Raw genomic sequence first — 15,974 nt, 5'->3', positions numbered from 1 at the left:
CCAGCGTTGCCTAGCCCGTCCTCTGCATCCTCCCCATCTGGAAAGCGGCTTCAGCAGCAGCCACTTCGTGGGGTCAGCGTGAGGGTTAGGGGAGTATAAAGCTGCTGGCCAAGTCCAAGCCCTCCCCCCCTCAAGCCTCAGTTTCCCAGTCTGTGAAGTGGTAATAGTGAGCCTCCCTGGCCATCTCATGGGGCTTTGGGGAGGATCAGGTAAGAAGTGGGCCCCAAGGAGTAGGGGTGCCCGTGACACTTGTTCCGGCTCTGAGCACGCAAGATGAGGGGCTCTGGGCACGCAGGGGCGGGTAGTATGCGGGGGCCTGGGCCACGCGCCTCCGTGTGACTCCCCAGCTGCCACGCGGTAGCCGTGGGACGTCGGCACGCACTTCACCTTCGTCTGAATCTCCGGGAACCCTGCGTTCCTCCTCTTTGAAGCAGGCGTAGTAATGGTGGGTCCCGTAGTGTGCTGGGAGCATCCGGGAGAAATGTGGGTTGTGGAGGACTGGGATGGCCCGCGAAGCTTGACACACAACAGCCGCTCAAGTCCGCGGTGTTTGTTAGTGTTTTTGCCAGCCCGATTGCCACGTACATGGACGCTGAGTTTGGAAACACAGGTGAACGCATAGTGATTGACCTGTTGACATCACATGACAATAGCATCTATGTTTCCAGACTTCGCGTCCGTCAGTTCTCACCCAAGAGTCCAGGCCCTTCGAGAACAGGGCAGCTTAGAGGAGGTGAAGCAGAATCACACCCTGGCCTGCAGGCTGGCCTCTCCTGCCTCCTGGGAGTCAGGGGCCGCCCCCCCCCCCCCCAGCACAGCCACCTGGCTCCCCAGTGGGAGGCCAGCCGACGCCTCTACTCTTGTTTTGACCACACCTCTGCTGGCCCGAGGCCCTGAAAAGGAGGCCCAGAGGAGGACTCGATGCCTCGCTTGAGGTAGGTGGGACCACAGAGCCCTCCAGCAACCCAGGCGCTTTCTTCTGCTGGCTGCAGACTGAGCCCACGTGCAACCCCTAGCACGTGTGGGCTCTCTGATCTGTGCCCTGCCCCATGCCAGCTTCTGGGGTCCAGAAGAGGTGCAGAGTCCCCATCCTGGCAAGGGCTCTGCTGCAGAAAAGAGCCCCTGGTGGCCAGGCCAGGGCTCTAAAGGCTCAGAGATTGTGGGGGCCAAGACGGGTCCAGATGGGCAGGGAAGGGGGGAGGCAGGCCAGGCTGGGGCCAGACCTTGAAGGACAGGGGGGATTTAGCTCTCTGGAAGGGGTGGCGTTCCAGAAAGAGAGAAGTGTGTGGGAAAAGGTTTGGAGTCATTCCTAGGGAAAGGCATGCCCTCTCCCATAAGACATCTGGACTGCTCTGGCCCAGATGGCCTCGGCTCTCAGTGACCAGTGGCTGTGGGGTGAAGCAGATGGCCAGCGAGGGGCGGGGCCCCCCTCAGGCCTGAGCCAGGCGAGGCCAAGTGGCCCACACAAGGCCAGAGCCCGAGACTTTGGCACCAGGCACTCGGAGCTCTCGACTCGAGAGTTAATGATTCATTTGTGGCCAATTTCTGCTGGCCATTGCCTGGAAATTCCCAAGCCTGCCCCTTCCATCGGCTCTGGGAGCTCCAAGAATACGGTCTCATTTACACTTGGCTGAGGACATCTCACCCACTATCCAGGGAATGGCTTTTAAAATTAAAGCAGGAGTGATGCAGGTTAGCCGTTAGGAAGAACTGATTATGGGTGGTAGGCCAAGGGCTGGAGTGGTTGGTTTGTATGCAGTAAAGTTAGAGGCCCCTCTCTAACCTCATGTGCCAAGTGTTCACGGTGCCCCCCCCCCTCCGTCTGGCTCAGAGAGGTGTGAACGGAATCCGGTTTAGTGTAATGTGGAAAGGGGTTGCAACGGTTACCAGGGGGAGGAAATAGAGCTTGACCCAGAGCAGGACTTGGCTAGGTGGAGAAAGCTATAATACATGCAAAGGCCCTGGGGCATGAAAGTCCAAGGGAAGTTGTTCAAGGAGGTTGAGTAGTTGTGGTGTGGCTGGAGTGTGGAGGGTGTGAAAGATGTCTAGAAGCAAGGACTCAACTCACAGGTAAAGGGCTTCGAGGACTTGGGAGGACCTGGCAATGAGAAGTCAGGACTAGTACCTGAGCAGGGAGAGGTGCGTTTGATTTGGGTTTTGGGGGTCATTTAACCGTTCGTGTCTTGATTCTGCCGGTCGGCAAACCTTTCTTGGCACCCTGGTCTGTGTCAGGTCAGGCCCAAGCCCTGCATAGGTCCCTGCACCTGGGGGGAGGTGGGCTAGAGGGAAGGGGTTACGGGTAGTGATCCGGGGGGGTAGGGTTGCCGAGAGGGCCAACGTAGAGACAGGGAGATGGCCGATGACTTTTTTAGACCCACCCGGCCCTGCCACCCCAAGTCTTCAGGTGAGCAAGGCGGGGGTGTTGATGTGACCTTGAGGGACTGTGTGTTCCTTGCAGACTGGACAGAGAGCCTGGAGGTTACCCCTGTGCTGTATGACCACGTGGTCCTACTGAGTCCGAATGCGTATCTGTTGCTTTGCAGATGAGCAAACGGAGGCCCAGAGACGGGAGGGTCAGTGCCGTCCCCCTCTCCTAGTCCCGGCTGGCTGCACACATGTCCCAGCCACCCACCCACCCCCTGCTGATTTAAGGGTGTTTCTCCAAATCAGGCAAGAGAGAGCAGCCTGATCCTGCAGGTTGAAACGTCCGGGGGCTTGGGGAGGAGGCTTCCTTTCTATCTTCAACTTCGCAAGTTTAATTTCTTCTGATTATTTCTTGACAGTCCCAGGCGTTGGTGGTAAACAGCGCTCTCCCCAGAATGTTTCCCTGTGACAGCAGCTTTCTCTGGCGAGGGTGCTATCAACACTTGGCAGGACCTCTTCCCGGCTCCTGAGAAGTGAGAGCTTCTGTCAGGCATTCAAGAATGCGGCTCTCCTGGTGTGCCGGGCCAGCAGGGGCCTTGTCTCTTTGTTCCCCGAGGCCGCCAGTAGCCCAGCCTGGCCTCAGAGCCTCAAATGGCCCCCGGTTGTAGATGGTTCCCAAGAGGAGAGGCGGGGCAGTATCGGGTATCTGCCGGCTCCCCGAGCCCTGGTGCCTGGGTCCTTGGCACAGCTCAGCGGCTGCAGGGAGCTCATCTCCAAAGGGTAGTAGCTCTGCCAGACCCGTCTGTGGCCGGGAGACCAGCAGTGTCCCGGCTCTGTGGCCTCCATGGCCTGCGTCACACTGGCTTAGGTGTCCTGAGTCAGAGGCAGGAAATGGATCTGCGTACGGGGGTGGAGGTGCCGTTGCCCTGGGTAGCTGGGGTGAACCCTAACCTCCTGCCTGTCCACGCTATGGGGGGCCTGGCCTGGGTTTGAACAGTGCCTGGAGGAGAGGCTGCAGTGACAGCCAAGCCCCTAACCCCACATGGCCGGTAACTGCCATTGAGACATGCAGAGCTGTTGACAGGATCAGTGCTCAGACACAGGCCCAGCTAGGCTGCAGTGCCTTTGCTCGTGCTTTCCTGGAATGCCCCTCCCAGACTCGTCCCCTGGACGAGAATTTACCCAAGAATTACTTCTTTGGCCAAGCCTTCCCCTGAAAATCGCCACCCCCACCCCCCCCCCGCCAGCCGAAGCTGTCCCCTGTTCCCGTGAGCCACCCTCTGGACCTCCATCACGGCCCCTAGCACGATGTAGTGCGACCCCCCCTTTCCCTGCAGAGGGCCCCCACATTTACCGGTGTGGGTGCGTCGAGCTTACTGCTGCTCCGTGGTGCCTGACATGTAGTAGGCACTCAGGAAGAGCGGGCTGGATTTAATGAAGGGGTTCCCAAAGGCTGTGTTGGAGTGTCCCTTTGTTAATGATGTGGTAGAGAGAGGAAGAGGGAGTTTGCCAGCAGAGAGGCTGACCTCCCTGTGCCAGGCCCGCCCCGCCTCCCCCCCCCCCTGCACGCAGCCTGGGCCCCCATAATTGCTGGGGGCTGCTGCGGACCCCTCCCCGCCTCCATGCAGCCCAGCGCCTTCCTTGCTGGCAGGAGCCGACTCCCTGGGTTGGCCGTGTGATCACTCTCCAGAAAACACCCCAGTGGAAACTGCATGAATGATTGATAAGAGCTGAGAGCTGTTTAATTTTTTCCCCCTGTTTAATGGCTATCAATAATTTAATACGCTCTCTGTATGTTTTTAAGAAATAGCACCCATTTTGCCGTCTCCGGTTTAGCGGGCTAAATGATTTAAGTGTTGGAAACGGGCTCTGAGGATGGAGGTTGAACGAATCAGAGGAATCTGGAGCCTGGGGGTGGGGGGAGGCGGGTTCAGAGCCACCAGCGGCATCGGTGGCCTGGGTGTGTGTGTGTGTGTGTGTGTGTGTGTGTGTGTGTGAAGGTGGGAGGGAGGGAGGAGGGAGGGGGCGGGTAAAAGCCAGCGCCTCTCTGCTAAGAGCAAGATAATTGCTTTTCCGGGTCTCACCAAGCAGCAGCTGAACAGCTGTCAGCTCGCTGCCCCCCCCTCACCCCAATGCTGAGCTTTTCTGGACGACTCTGGGGGGCCCAGGGGGGCTAGAAAGGAGTTTCAGCTAGGACCACTGTGGGCTCAGAATCCCCCCTCCCCCTGACATCTTTGCCCCCTTCTAAAGCTTTTAAATCATTTTTATTTTAATGATGCAGTTCGGCTGCTGCCAGCCGTGGCTTCCAGATGGGGTGGGGGTGGCACTGGAGTGGGGAGCTCAGAGTCACTAATCTCGGGGCCCAAGGGGACCAGGAAGGTCATCTGCCAGTGCTCCCCGAAACTTTCCAGATGCAAAGGATCACCTGGGAGGACTTGTTCAAAATTTCAATTTCTGGGCTCCATGCCAGAGCCACAGACGTCCATTCTCCAGGGAGAGAGGCCTGGGAAGCTGTGGGTTTACCAAGCAGCCCAGGTGATCCTTATCATCAGAGGAGTTTGGGAAAGAGAGAGTCCAGCTCTAGTTCCGACGCTCACAGCACCCACAGCACCACGTGGCCACTCCCTCTGTTGGCACCCCTCTGGGGACAGTGCACTCATCACTCTGTGAGATCGCACACCCACCTGTGGAAAGTGTGCTCCAGTCCAGAATCCCTTCTGCTGTTAGGCTGGGCCCACTTAGCTGTCCCCGTGTGTGTGTGTGTGTGTGTGTGTGTGTGTGTGTGTGTGTGTGTGTAGTTAACCTCTGCCGCAGGACAGATTCCCTCTCCTAGGCCCTGGTGTCCTGCCCTCTCCCATTCAGGCCATGCCCTGGTTTATCTACGCCTCTCTGCTGGGCAAGGAGCTTCCTGTTGTAGCAAAGCACTCTGGGTATCAGAGAAAACGTCCAGGGTAGCCCGGGCGTGGGGGTGGGGAGGGCTGGGCAGACACCGTCACTGGCACAGTGGGGGCCCGGAGAGAGGCAGAAAGAGACCTGGGCCTCCCAATCGTCTTGGCCTGTCAGGGGCCAGTCCTGCTGTGGAGACAAAGATGTGACTCATCAGAGATCGTCGACTCAGTCAGACCTCTGGATGCCAGTGAGGGAACTGAGGACTCCCCCAAGGTCACATGTCCATGAAGAACAGAGAGCTGCAGAGATGGCGCGGGGGGCCCAGAGAGGGGCATCGAGGATCGAGGCCCTGGTGCTGGGGGTCATCTGAGACCCCAGTCACCCAAGGACCGGGAGCCGGGGCCGAGTGGGGGTTCCTCCTCACCAGGCGCTGAGAGAGACAGGTCAATACCTCCAAGGGTTTCGAGTAGAGCCGATGCCTCATCTGTCTGGCGTTTCAGCACTTCCTCTGCTTTGCCTGGCCGTTTGCATTGTTTCCGCAGAGATGAACCCCCGACTGCACGCCAGGCTTGCTCTTTTATTTTACTCGACAATTAAGAGGGAACGAGCGGTACGCATTTCACAGGTGTTACCGTCGACTGCAAAATGGGGCACCCCCCACCGAGCTCTCCTCCATTCTGTAGACCCTCTCTGTACCCCCAAATTCAGCCTCACCCTCAATCTATGTGGGAGAAGCCTGGGTCCCGGGAGATGCGGGCATACAACCCATCTTGCGATCAGCACTCCCCCAGGGCCCCGTCACCCCCTGAAATCTGCTCTGGTCTTTGCAACGTCACTCTGGGGTGGGGGGAGGTCTGGTCACCTAACCCTGACAGGGCTCCTGCTTGCAGAGCTCTGAGAGCCGGGGAGACAGAGCCAAAGACTTCTCCGTGCTCAGGAAGACTCAGCCCCAGAGAGAGAGCTGTGTGAATCTGGATAGCTGGGCAAAGCCTGGGGCAGTCAGGGAAGGCTTCCAGGAGAAGGTGCCACCTGCCCTCAGGCTTGAATCGTGGAGGGAGGAGGAAAGGCATCCCGGGTGCAGAGGTATGAGGTGGCGCGGTGAGTGTGTGGGGGGGAACATCAGATGAGTAGGGCAGGGGCTGGGCTGGTGAGGTGGGAGGACCAGGGCTGGGCTGGATCTGGTCTGCCCAGGTGGAGGACCCCACAAGGTTTGTGTGTTTTCAGCTTCATCCATGCAGAAGAGTGTGCACATCCTAAGTGTAACTTGACCAATCGTCACGAAACGAACACGGTCATGCAACCACCACACAAATCAAAAAACAGAACATTCCAGACCCCCTAAAATCCCCTGTGTGCCTCCTCCCACTCACTGCTTCCCCTCCAGGGTAATGACTCCGGATTTCCAACAGCATGCTATCTGTTCCCTATTGCTGCCCAACAAACCACCCCAAAACATAGTGGCTTAAAATACACGACCACCATCGATTATGTCTCATAATTCTGTGGTTTGCCTGGGCAGTCCCTCTGAGGAGTCCCTTGGGCTCGCGTGACTCCAGTCACCTGAAGGGCCGGCTGGACTGGAATGGAAGGTTGGTGATGAGCTCAGTCACATCTGGCCGTAGGCGCTGGCTGCTGGCTGGGCGGCCTCCGTACGGGAGACCGGCCTCCGACAGGGCCAAGGCCATAAACTGCGCGCCCCTTAAAGCCCGGCCTCCATAAGTCCTAAAATGTTCCTTTCACTGAATCCTATTGGCCAAAACCAGTCTCAAGTGCAGTCCACATTCAGGGGGTAGAGAATAGACTCTCCCCTCTTGCTAGGAGTTGCTCTGTAAAAGAATGTGCTCCCATATTTAGTCCACCACAAGCACAGAGTAGATTTGCCTGCTCTTGACCTTTCTATAAATGCACCCCTTAAGGGTGTTCTCTAGTGTGTCTGGCTTCTTTTGGTTGTTACGTTTGTAAGATTTCTCTGTATTATCGGACACGGTTGCAGATCATTTGTTCTCATTGCTGTGTGGTGTCCTTTCCATTGTGCCAGTTTATCTCTTCTGTGGTTGATGGCCATTTGGAAAGCTTTGGGGCTTTTTTGGCCATGATGAATCGCACCGCTCCGAACATTCTAGTACACGTCTTCGGGTGCCCACATGCGCACGCGTATGTAGAAATGGAGGGGTGCCTGGGCGGCTCGGTGGGTTAAGTGTCCGACTCTCAGTTTCGGCTCATGTCATGGGTTTCGGCTCACGGTTTCATGGGTTTGAGCCCCACGCCAGGCTCCGCGCCGACAGTGCAGAGCCTGCATGGGATTTTCTGTCTTCCTCCCTCTCTGCCCCTCCCCTACTCGCCCTGTGTCTGTCTCTCTCAAAATAAATAAATAAACTTAAAAAAAAAAAAAAAGATGAAGAAATGGAATTGCTGGATTGCTGATAAGCCACAGGGTGGGAGATACCTCCAAACTGTTTTCCAAGCTGGTCACCAGTGCATGTTCCATCAGGAGTGTTTGGGAAGCCTGCAAAGGCTTTGTGGAGGGGAGTGAGATCTCAGTGGGGCTTTTGGAAAAGTCTCCCCCTGGTTGAAGGTCACTGAGCCTGAGGCTTTCTATAATGTCCCCTCCGGGCCCACCTTGAGCCATAGGCCTCCAGGCTGGGGGACGTAGGGCCATCCGATCAGATGGCCTGCCTGGTCCCCCAACACTCAGGGAAGCTGGGTGCCTGCAGCTGGAGGGGATTGCCATGGCGGTCTCCATCCGTGACAGCTCTGGGCAGTGGGCAAGGCAGTCCCCAGAGAGACTGGGGTCTGCTTCTGGCTTTGGCTCTCTCTTGCTGTGGGACCCTGGGAGGAAACCCTTTCCCCATCAGGGCCTCGGTTTCCACATTCGTGAATCAGCAGAGAAGGGTATCACCATCACCAAGTCTCTTGCCTCTTACCAACCTGAGCCTTGTATTCTAGAATCTAACAGGGGGGAGGGCATCAGGAGGCCCTTGGAGAGCTCAGCGGGCTTCCTGATTTCAAGACACATGTCGGTTGGCCAGTTTTGTTCCTCTTGTTCACCGAACACCTTCACCGCACTGTCCGCCCGTCACTCACTCGTCTGTCCGTCCATCCCTCCAGCGGTCGCTGGCCTTGCGAGCCTCAGAGGATAAACTAGATCTCATTCCTGATGTCCGGGAGCTCTGCCCAGGGAGGAAACGGGCCTCCAGAAAGCCGGAGAAGACCCGGTCAGCCAGACCCCAAGCCCCTGGGTGATGAACAAAGAAAGAAGGGGCAGGTCAGGGAGGGCTCTGTGGAAAGGGCTCAGGAAATTACACAGAATTTGTAAGGAAAGGGCTCACTTCACTTGAGCAGAGTCTCCAAGGCCAGCAGGGCTTTGGAAGACAGAGAGAGGAGTGGAAGAAAGGGCTCTGAGCGGAGCACCAAATTTATCCCAAGGCCGGGGTCCCGGGGTCCCGGGGTCCCAGGGTCCCGGCCGGCTGCAGCACAGTGGTTTGTGTGTGCCAGGGTGCTGGTGCTGTGGCGTGGGGCCGCAGAGGGGCAGCCCCCCACGCCGGGGCTGGGGCCAGGCCTCTAGCACGAAGTCCGGGAGACAGGCCCTTGCCGGGGAGGGGGCGGGCAGCGCCCAGTTTCTGGAACGACTCCGCTTCGGTGCACCAGGTCAGCCGGAGGAGCCCAGGCGGGCAGAGCCTGCCGGTCAGTGAAGCGGGTGGGAGCTGCTGGGAAGGTTAGCTTGAAGCTCACTGTGCCCCCCTGGTCTGTCCCGCAGGACTTGCAGCGCTGTGCCCGGCCACGTCGGACCGCGGGAGCCACAGCCGTCTTCCCTCCTCGGCCTCCTTCCCCTGACGCTCTCAGCAGCCTCGAGTCCTGGCCATCCGCAGAAGCCTTCGCAGGTGAGCGGGCCGGGCTGGCCCCTGCTGCGGCTCACACCAGCCGGCGTGGGTCCTGGGGAGCGGGCGGCCGGGCTGTCACCACTGAGGCACGAGGGGATGGGGCTCACCTCCTAGTTTTCGCTTCTTCCCTGGCCTCCTCCTCTCAGACAGAGCCAGACAGCGGAGGGGGGTTGCGCCCTGGGCTGGGACTTTGAGATTTGGATGTATTCTTTCGCCAAGTCCCACGTAGCCTTAAGCAGGCCCGTGCTTCCGCTGCTGGCGGCCTCGGCCCTCTCATCTATACGTGAGAATAATAATGCTGGGTCTGCTGACATGCTGAGCATTTCACTGTGTGCCAGGCACCATGCTAAGTGCCGTGTAGCTATTAATTCCTTTCATCTGCACACCAACCTGTGAGGCGGGTGCCTGGTATCCTCTCCATTATATAGACAAGAAAACTGAGGCTTGTGGGTCGGGAAGTAACTTGCCCAAGGTCCCATGTCTGGCTGAGCCCCCCGTGGGGTTCACCTTTGGCTCTATATGGCCCCTAATCCTTGGACCATTCTGTCCCTGGCCTTGCCCACCTCTGCTAGCCTCTTCTTGGGGGGCAGGAGCTGAAGCAATCCCGGGGTCTTCAGAAGTGCTAAGTCCTAACCCAACTCGAGGCAAAGGGAGGGGACTTTTACAAGGTAAGTGTGGCTACAGATGTCTGGGGTCGTGACTCATTTGTGGATGTGATGTGACATGGACCAGGCCTGGCCTCTGGGGTCACCAAAGTGACACCTATGGCCCCTTCTAGAGGAGGGGCATGTTGGCTGCGTAGGGTTCTCCCTCTCTTGGCTTCCCTAACTCAGTTTCCCTAGCTTGTATTAAGCACTTAATATATGCCAGGCGTGATGTCAGGCCCCAGGATACAGGGGAAAGGGACTCGTCTCATTCTGCGCTCCGGCGGGGAAGCAGGGAGATCACTGCAGATGTCATGCGAGCCCCGTACCAGCGGAGTGGACAATGTTCAGAGGTTAGAGGGGGGCGTTCTGGGGGAGGTAACTCAACAGTGAGGAGCGTTGTGGGGAGACAGGGACAGGGGATAGGTAGGAGAGCCTGGCAGGATGGGGGATGAGGTTGGCAAGGGGATGGGAAGATTATAAATGGCCACAAATGCCAGGCTGGAGAACTAGATCCCCAGGGCAGTGGGGAGCCATGGAGGGTTCTGAGTCAGGTAGGTACCTAATGAAGGTGGCTGCATTGGAGAGGCCATTGGAAAGACCCTGCTGGAAGCAGGGGGACTAGTGGGACTCTCCCAAGCCACAGCAAGAGGTCAGATGCCTCAAGTAGGGCCAGACCAACGGGCACAGACAAGGAGTGAAAATATAAGACCCCAAGGCAGGGAAGTTGTCAGGATTGCAGTTGGCCAGGGTGGGGGGGTGGAGCATGAGGGTGGGAAAGGTGCCAGGATGTGGGATGGGGGTTAACGATAGAGTGAGCATGGGGAGTCTGGCATCCAGGAAGGCTTCTTGGAGGTGGTGGGCCAGGTATCTCTGAGAGAGCCAAGATTTTCACGAGGAGGAGGATGATTTGAGTGGCATTATAGTTACACATGGGCTTCATGTTCTCATGCAGAAATATTGATACACACAGAAGTCCCAGAAGATTCTCCCCACCCACAGTCATACCCATAACCATGAATGCAAGTGCACACACACTCGTGCACACAGGTGCACACATGCTTACAAACCTGTCCATGCATGCTCAGGGGATACAGCTGTGTGTGCACACCCGTACATGAATGGTCACGCGCACAGATGCACGCAGCAAGGTAGGAGGAGCACTCCCTCGCATGCATGTGTACACAGACATCACTCACGCGTGCTCCAAACATACACGCACGCACACAGATAGACTTGCATGCACATACGTGCTCGCAGACACACGTTCACAAACCGCATGGACTCCCCAGCAGAAAAGCACAAGCTCTCACAGCACACACATGCCCACACACGCTCAGGGATGCCTTCACGTGCACACACAAGGAGGGATGTGTTCCAAGGAGAAGTAGCTATTCAGGGATCGGTAGCTTCTCATCTGTCAAAGCTCCCAGGGCACAGGGAGTTGCGGGTTCTGCCTGGTGCGGGAGGTTAGCCCCTGTGTGGGGAGGAAATCTGGGAAGGACCTCCAGGAGACAGCCAGAAGGTGGGGAAAGATTTGCCAGGTTGCCGTGGAGGGACAGGGTGGACCAAGCGTAGAGCCTGGCTCTTGCAATGTCCCAGAGAAGTGAAAGTTCGTTCACTGGCCCTTCCCTCCTCCCCCAGTAAGCGTCCGTCAGAATTTACTAGAATCGGGACCGGCTGCATGATTTGCCTAGTGCGAAACAAAAACGAGGGGCTCATTGTTCACAAATGATTACGGATTTCAAGACGATGGTGGCAGCACATGAAACCAAGAGTGAGTCCTTCTAAGTGTGGGGCCTCGTGCAGTTGCCCGTGAGGCCAGCCCTGCCCGTAATAGGGGTAGTGGTCATGGGATTAAGCGCCAGGAACTGAGTTTGGATGCTGGCTCCACCAGTAGAGACCTCGGGCGTGTCCCCTGTCACCTGTGGGAGGCTCGTCTGCCAAGGGGAGAGATGTCGAGCTCTTCAGAGCAGTGCCGGCATCCACGTCGTCCCCACAGCCCATGACGGTGGCTTTGGTTAGGGTGGGATTACAGCCCCTCTGACAGGCAGTGCTGTTCAAGGATTCCCTGACCTCTGGCAGCCTAGTTCTTCTGTGCTTGGCCAAACCCAACACGGCAGGGGGCGGTGGGATGGCTGCTCTGTGTTTTATTTGCGAATCTTCTGCCCGGTCATCTTTTGCACACCCGTCTCTGCTTGGCAAACTCACTCCTGTAGGTCAGACGCCACGGGGCCTTCTCTGAGCCCGGCCTCTATCTCCCAACCTTTGCCCTGGGATCCCTCCAGGATTCACCGTGACCTCGTGCACTGTAGACTTCTCTATCGTGTGCAAAGCCCTTGCACACTCCGGCAGGCCACTGAGCAAGCCCTGTAGAGGTCCTGTTCCCGTTTGCTAAACGGGGAACAGAGGCTAGTGCCTGGACCCAGGTCAGGTCCACAACAGGCAGAGGCGCAGACAGTGGTGACAGAGGGAGGTCGCTGGGCTCTTTCGGTATTTTGGAAGACTGGCTTTTCCCCTTGGTCAAGAGCTCCAGCCTCTGGTGGAGCTGGAGGTCTGGCCAGCTAAAGTAGACAAAGCCCCACCCCTCTTCCTCCCCGCGGGTGACTTGGCCCAGTCCCCACAGCAAGGCAGACTGGAGCCAGATAGATGTGGCTCCGGAGCTCGAGCGAGTCCCACATCAGGCAGAGAGGTGAGAGGGTCCCGGCTGGTCTGGGCCATACAGCCTACAAAGGGTGGACACAGAGAAAGGGTTTCTGGCCGGGGGCATGACAGCTGGTCCCACGTGGCCAGCACTCTGTAAAAGGTGCTCTGAACACCCGTGGTGGATGAAGGCAGAGGGCACTGACACGATCAAGGGTACGAACTCTGGGCCTCGGCTTTGGGCCTAGCTCTGCCGCTCCTCTGTGATGCCAGATTAGTGGCTTAACCTCTCTGTGCTCATTTCCTCGGTGTTAACGTAGGGATAAGAATAGGACTTACCTCACTGCGTTGTGAGGAATCCAGGGAACTAAGCCATGTGAATCCTTGCGACGCTGCCTAGAACATGGCTAGCGCTCCACAGCATACGGCTTGATGGTGGGCGAGCAGCTGGAGGACGGTGACAGAGCTGACGCGAGTGCTGTGGACACATGGAGGAGGGTGGTGACATGGTCGGTGTCATTTAAGAAAGGACGTAGGGAGACAGCAGGATGGGGGTTGGGCTGGATTTGAGTTTCATGTGAGGTAATCGCAAACAGTTGTCGATCACACACCTCTGTGGGCAGGGACCTGGGGTGACGGCCACACTCCCTGGCCAGCCCCTTCAGCCCCTGGTTTGTGGCTTCATGCTGCCACCATGCATACCCATCCGCTGTCAGTCAGCAGACTTCCAGGGTTACGTGGTGCAAGACGGGTTCGGGGCTGGCTGCAGAGACCTTGAATGCCAAGCCCAGCTCACAGCGGGCCTGGCCAGGGCCATGCAGAGCTGGCATTCCAGGGTCCCCATGTGGCATGCCTGTCAGTCTTCAGCGCCAGCTGAGAATGCACACCCCACTCTCCTTGCCTGGAATTTGTTGCCTGCAGCCCAGGCCCCTCCACCCCCCCAGCCTCTGCAACCCTGACCCCAGCCTGGAGCTGGAAATAGTTTACAGCCCCCTGATCATTCCTGCCGCCGGTGGGACACTCTCTGGGTCACCAGAGCGGGGCTACTGCCCTGGCAGGCTCTCTGGGCAGGACTTTGGTCAAGCCTCAGCCCTGCTCACACACCTTCTGTGTGACCTTGAAGCAGCTGCTGCCCTTCTCTGAGCAGTTATTTATTGGGAAGTCAAACCAGAGGCCTGGGACAGGTCAGGGGTCACAAACTAATGATCTCAAGGGACTCAGCAACCCAGTGAAGCTGAGGGTATCTTGTTGTACAGATAAGGAAACTCAGAGCACAGAGAGGTTAAGAAGCATACCCAGGGTCACAGAGCTATTGGTACAGAGCTGGGATTCCGCCGAGTCTCATTTGACATTTTATTTGTATTTTCCCCACTCTATCAAACTGTCTCGGATAGGTACTTGCATGTTTCTGAGTGATCTGTTCGCTCTGTCAGCCAGAGTGTGCTAAACATTTACCAGGCTCCCGTACCGTGCTAGGCGTTGGCATCCAAAAGTGAATCTGTGTTTGAGAAGCTGGGTAAGCACAGCCTTGGGCTTGGATGTCACAGAGTCTCCAGTGCAGAGCACGCTTGGAGGGGGCCCTTGATGGGTGAAGGCAGTAGGAAACGGGAGGAGCAGCTCTTCCCTGACACTAGAGGAGGCAGGCCAGGGGACTGCCTGGAGGAGGAGGCTGGATCCTTACACAGAGGAGCGGCAGACTAAGGTCTTCCTGGGGTCTCCGCACAACTTGGCAGGACTCACCCAGTGGGATGTCCAGTTGGAGAGGAAAATTCATTCAGCCACAACTGGAGGCAGATGCTGAGGCAGCCCCTGAGGGCCTCAAAGGCTGGGCCAGAGTTTGACCTTGATCCTGCAGAGAGTGGGGAGCCAAAAGGGCTGTCGAGCAGCAGCTCCTCTGTGAAGGACAGGAAGGGAGGGCAGGCTTTGGCCCACTAAGTGGGGCTCCCAGCTCCACCCAGAGATGGTGACAGCAGGGAGGAACAGGGTTAGGGGCTTGTTTACTCCAGCTAGCTGGACCCCCAGCTTCTCCAGGCCATCTTCAGCACCCCAGGCACCTCTGGGCCTCTCCTGGGCCAGGGGCTGGAGCTCTTTACCAGGAGGAAAATGCTGGAATAGGAAGCTGCCCAGGTGCCACCCTCTGTTGGCACCACCTGCACCCCTCCCTGTGCAGGGCGAACCCTAAGTGATGTGGTAGAGACAGAGAGGCCTGAGACCAGCCCAGGGCCGTACAGCATCACCGTGGCAGGTGCAAGAGGCCAGCAGGCCAGGCAAGAGGCATCTTTCCTGAGGGTGGGAGGGAAGGTCTAGGGCTCCCTCTGGCTCTCCCAGAGTCTGGTGTGAGCCTCTCCAGTTGGGTGTGATCACCCCTGTAGGTCCACAGAGCTACACATGCGCCACAGGGACCCCTGACCTCGGCCACCAACAGGACTCTCTAAGGACGGGCTGGGATTTGGCAAATTACGCCAAGAAGGATTCCTTGGGTGTTACTCACCATGGGCGCTTCTCCCTCCCACTGATGTTTGCTCACCTGGCTCTGTCGGAGCTCTGGAGTTGGTCTCCCTCTGGTCCATAAGCCACACACTTAGGATGAGGACAAGCGCAACCATGCCCTGTGTCCAAGGCCCCCAGCCTCAGTGACCTTGCAGGGAGGGAGCGGACACTGGGCGGGGCAGCCAGGGTGGCATCTGTATTGGAGGGATACCATCCCTGCTTTGGAAACATAGCAGGTGTAGACCCTGGCAGGGCCCACGACCTGCAGTGGTGGTAGTGACCTGGCCATGGGGCGCAGTGTTTCTGGAAAGGCAGGACCAACCCCTGAGGGGCTGAGGGCACAGAGATTGGGGCCTGGGAAGTTCTAGGGGTCTGTGGAGGTTCGTCCAGAGCCGGCACTGAGAACTTGCATGGGGCGCTGGCTCTGTTAAGCCTCTTTTGTATTCCACCTCCTATAATCATGACCTCCTGCCAAGGCTTCTAACCATTAGGGCCTTTCTTATCTGTTTACCAAGAAGTGAGGGCTGGAGATTGCAGGCCCAGATGCCAGGGCAGAGAGAATGCTCTGGAGTCAGGGCCCTATTTGAAAGCCGACAATCTACATGGGGGTGAGAAAGGAACATAGATTCAGGGAACTAGGGACCGCTCCTGTCTCTTGTCCGCCCTTTGCCGAGCCACAGCAGGGTGCCCAGAGGCCTACAGTCTAGGACACTGGATTTGCAGGTATCTAGGAAAAACATCTGGGCTCCAAGGGAGTCTAGGGTCAAAGAGGGCTTCCTGGGGCTCCTGGGTGGCTCAGCCAGTTAAGCGTCTGACTCTTGATTTCAGCTTACGTCCTGTTCTCATGGTTCCTGAGATTGAGCCCCTCATCGGGCTCCATGCTGATAACATGGGGCCATGGGGCCTGCTTGGGATTCTCTCTCTCTCTCTCTCTCTCTCTCTCTCTCTCTCTCTCTCTCTCTCTCTCTTTCTCTGCCCTTCCCTCATGCACACTTTTTCTCTCTCTCTCAAAATAAATAAATGAACATTTAAAAAAAAAAAAAAAGAGGGCTTCCTGGAGGAG

At 57.5% G+C, this 15,974-nt stretch overlaps 1 protein-coding gene across 8 annotated transcripts in view; it reads left to right on the top strand.

The window, feature by feature from the left end:
• ZMIZ1 (zinc finger MIZ-type containing 1) overlaps nucleotides 1-15,974 on the top strand; it is a 202,302-nt gene that overhangs the window by 6,613 nt on the left and 179,715 nt on the right. For 7 of the 8 annotated variants that reach the window (XM_032595210.1, XM_030335186.2, XM_030335188.2 and 4 more), the window contains exon 2: nucleotides 9,011-9,134. The gene's annotated coding sequence lies outside the window, so the exon portion shown is untranslated. Of the gene's footprint in view, nucleotides 1-8,978; nucleotides 9,135-15,974 lie in introns of those variants that run through there. The other variant, XM_030335183.1, reaches the window with a different exon arrangement.

Source organism: Lynx canadensis, chromosome D2 (assembly GCF_007474595.2).
Source record: "Lynx canadensis isolate LIC74 chromosome D2, mLynCan4.pri.v2, whole genome shotgun sequence".
Classification (NCBI taxonomy): domain Eukaryota; kingdom Metazoa; phylum Chordata; class Mammalia; order Carnivora; family Felidae; genus Lynx; species Lynx canadensis.
The sequence above is the reverse complement of the archived record's forward strand: the minus strand, read 5'-3'. Positions and strand labels throughout refer to the sequence as shown.